The sequence below is a fragment of the Microtus ochrogaster genome, linkage group LG7_11 (genome assembly GCF_000317375.1).
Source record: "Microtus ochrogaster isolate Prairie Vole_2 linkage group LG7_11, MicOch1.0, whole genome shotgun sequence".
Taxonomy (NCBI): Eukaryota; Metazoa; Chordata; class Mammalia; order Rodentia; family Cricetidae; genus Microtus; species Microtus ochrogaster.
The window spans coordinates 25,874,960-25,879,292 of record NC_022032.1 but is presented as its reverse complement, the minus strand read 5'-3'; positions in this window follow the sequence as shown (position 1 = coordinate 25,879,292).

Sequence of the window (4,333 nt, the reverse complement as noted above, 5' to 3'; positions counted from 1 at the left end):
TATACCTTATTTTCTTGTTTATTTGGCGTCTCCCATCCCCTCTGGATTTTATACTCCTTCCATCCCCTCTTCAATGGAAATTCCTTGAGCTCTGAAGGAAGGATTTGATGGTGACATCCCTTTGGGGGTTGAGTGTTCCATGGTGTGTCTCTGTCTCTTACTGTGTCTCTGTCTGTCTCTCTGTCTCTGTATAATGTCTGACTGTGGGTCTCTGTGATTGTTCCCATCTGCTACAGGAGCAGGATTCTCTGATGATGACTGAGCAAGGCATTAATCTATGATTATAGGAGAATGTCATTAGGAGTCATCTTATTTCTATATTCCTGTAGTATGTTCCTTTCTAGTAGTATTTGGTTTTCCCATAGGTCCCTGGCTTATGTAGTCTCAGGTTCTAGGTCACGCAAGCAATGTTTGGCAAGGATCCCATCTTATGGAGTTGTCCTTAAGTCAAATCTGACATTGTGTGGCTATTCTCAGAAACTCTGTGCCACCATTGCCCTGGCACATCTTACAAGCAGGACACCACTCTAAACTGAAGGTTTTGTGACTGAGTTGATGCTATTTCCTTTGGTGGCAGTGCAGGGTATCTTCAGATTCCAAAACCACTAGCCTCTCATGTTGAAGACTCTAGGTAGGTACCACCTCTACTTCTCCATGTTCAAAATATTGTGTAGGTGTTGCCACAAACCATTTGGTCCGCAATGAGTCTTACCTGCAAGATATGCTAGGACACCAGTGACAGAAAGCTTATGCGAGTAATCAATCAATAACGGATTTGATTTAATGCTCAGTCCGTAAGATGAAGCCCATGTCCAACAATAGAGCCTTGAGATCAGCTTGTGAAGAGCAAATTATAACCTTGGTATCAGTGTTTTGCCAGGCTCCAACTATTCCCAGCTAACCCAGTAACAAACATCTGACTTTACCAATAAACATAAATGATTGCTTTCAACTATTATCGTAGAGTTTAGGAATCTGCTTTCAACATCTGTATTTGTGACTTTCCGCAAATGACATGCATCCATTATTTTCGACCCGGAGCACAGAAGGGTATATAATTTTAGATTATAGCTAAGCATTGCCTTACATTGTAAAAGATGATTGCATGGAAATCAAAAGCAAGTCAAGTTGGTTGTTACTTTTTCTCTAAAAGACAGGTTAAAGAGTTTGAGTACAGAGTAGGACAGTTGGCTTAGGTCTTAAGTGATCAGGGTGTATTATTAACTTTGGGTACGAGGTCCAGTACCTTACAATGTAACAGATATTTTAGGAATATTACATTATCACATTATATAATAGTATATTAGATATTTAGATATTATACTAGATCTTCAAGAGCACTGGAAATATTAATTAGCATATTGCAGAGTTGAGATGTTAGTGGCTTCTGGGTGTATTTTGGCTTCAGCATTTTCTTCCTTTCTTTTTCTTTTTTTTTTTTTTTTTTTTTTTTTTTTTTTTTTTTTTTTTTTTTTGGTTTTTTTCAAGACGAGGTTTCTCTGTAGCTTTGGTGCCTGTCCTGGAACTAGCTCTTGTAGACCAGGCTGGTCTTGAACTCTCGAACTCACAGAGACCCACCTGCCTCTGCCTCCTGAGTTCTGGGATTAAAGGCGTGTGCCACCACTGCCAGGCCAGCATTTCCTTTCTTAAAAAGCATACAATGACTACAAGTACCTAATTGATTCTGATATATTTCCAGGATGACTTTAGGGATGCAGATAGCTAAAGGATGCTATTATTTTTTTTCTCTAACAGCATTACAGAATTAATCTTATATTAAGAACTCTGTTTCATAAGTAAATTTCTTTAAAACTGTCTTTTTTTATATTCACTTCTCATGAAGTGGAGTGCTTGGCCTTTTCCTAGTAGCTGTGAATGGAAATGTGTGCATATTTAATGACCTGTGACTGTACATAGCCACTATGTAGATATTTGATGGGCAAAGGGATTGGAAGTAAAGCTAAAATGAGTAGTAAGGGGAATGCTGAAGGAGAAGCCGTCATGGAACTTTGCAACCCTTCCTAGCAATAGAAAACAGTGCTGGGGAATGAAGACACATTTAGTTAAAAAGAGACTTTCTCTTCTTTTCATATTCTACTTGGTCAAAAGAGGCTCTTGATTTTTCAAGTGTAGTATATGATAACTTACTTTGGCATTCTCTCCATGAGAGCTAAGATTCAGTGGCAATATCAAGCTGGTAGGTTATTGCAATTCTGTGAATAGTGTACCCTGACCAATCTATTTCAAAGGACAATACTCCAGGCATAACATGTGATGTAAAGGCAATGTGGCAATTTGATTTTCAAGTGGCACTTCATAGGAAGCGTGGAGAAGCAACAGCAGCATGCCACAGTCAGCTCTTGTAAATGTATTCGATCAAACCTACTTAAGTACCACAGACTAAAATAACAGGCCTAACTCTTTGAGATACTGACTGTATCCCAAAGATTGAAAATGCCTGTTCCAGGGTGGCAGACTCAGAGGGAAGAAGCACTTGCCACTGAGCCTGGAGGTCAGAGGTTGATCGCTAAGACCCACATGGTGGGAGAAGAGAATCGATTCCCCCAAGTTGTTCTCTGATCTCCACGTGTACACCGGGGCAAGGGTATACACACATGTGCAGAGACGCATAAAGAAAAGGAATAAGTACGATTAAGAACAAAAGGTCTTCTCTGTGCTATTTACCCTTTATCCTCAAATCACTGGTCTTTTGGGAGCATGATCCACACCCTTACACCACACTGAGGAGAAAGATTATTTCAAGGTTTCAGGTTACGATTTAGAGACTCATGGCAGGCCTCTGCTCTAGTCTCCTTTCTGCTGCCATGGCAGAAACCATGACCAGAAGCAGCTTATCAAAGATCGGGTTTGTTTCAGCTGACCAGGCACATACATCCCTTTGAAGGAAGTAGGAGCAAGAATGAAAAGTAGATACTAGGGAGGAAAGCTGCTCTCTGCTTTAGCTACTTCTTTGGCTCATGCTTTGTAAGCTCTTTAATATACTAAAACCACCTGCCTGGGGGATGTTGCTGCCCACAGCGGGCATAGCTCTCCTACATCAGTTAACAATGACAACAATCCCTTTTAGCTCATGCTTTGTAAGCTCTTTAATATACTAAAACCACCTGCCTGGGGGATGTAGCTGCCCACAGCGGGCATAGCTCTCCTACATCAGTTAACAATGACAACAATCCCTCATAGATGTGCTCACAGATCAGACTGATCCGGGCAGCTGCTCAAAATTGGCTTTTCCCCTCAGACGAATTTAGGCCATGTTGAGTTGAGAATGAAGGCCAATTAGGACAGCAGCTCTGTACCTTCTTGCTGCTATGATAAAAACACATCTAGAGTAATTTATGAAAAAGAGAAAGACACACGCTGATTACAGTTCTACACTCTGTGAAGTCTGAGATTGAGTGAGCAGTAGATTTAGTATCTGGGAGATACCTGGCCTCAGCTTCAAGGGCACGCAGTGTTTCTCTATCTTAAAGTGAAGGAAAGCAAGGGAGCTCCCTTCAGCCTCCTTTAAATGGCAGCGATCACAAGGGGATCATTAAGACATAATGACTTCCCAGAAGGCTCGCTTCCGTATTCTTCTAGATTCTGACTGTGCCTTGAGACCTTGTCAATAATCACACCTTCATAGCAGATTTATCCCACTCTTCTACATTATCTGTACTGGAAGAGGGTATTTCATGGCATATCCAAGACCCAAGAATTCACACAGAGACCTTCAGTCACCCCCTCAGACACTACATTGACAATAGTCAGTTAAACTGAAAGGAATTTGGAGAAAAGCAACCACTACCCTTGTAAGCATGGTTTACTTTCCCGTGCTCCTCCTCACCACTTAGCACCCACCCCCCAAACCTTAAAGATCATTGCATACACATCAATGGTAGTAGTTACTCTGGGACAAAGGCTCAAAGCAAATTCTGAATCACTTTCAAAATCAGAAGAATTTACAACAGTCATACTATTTGCATTTTACTTTCCACAGAGGAGTGATGGAATCTTCAATCACTGTAACCCAGATCTGTGCTATTGGAGTTCCCTCCACTGCCCAGACCATCAGTTTTTATTCTCTGTTCTTTTTAATTGTGACTTGCAAATGTCAGGATCTGAGTTCAATCCCCAAAACTCATGTACAAAGTAGTCAGGAATGCTTGCAACCCCCAAGCTGGGAGGGAAGGGATGGGAGAATCCCTGGTGCTCACTGGCTAGTAACTGTAGCCTGATTGGTAAACTCTAGGCCAATGAGGAATCCAATCTGAAATAGGGAAGATAGAATTTCCAAGAATGATACCTGAGATTGTTCTCTAGCCCCCATATA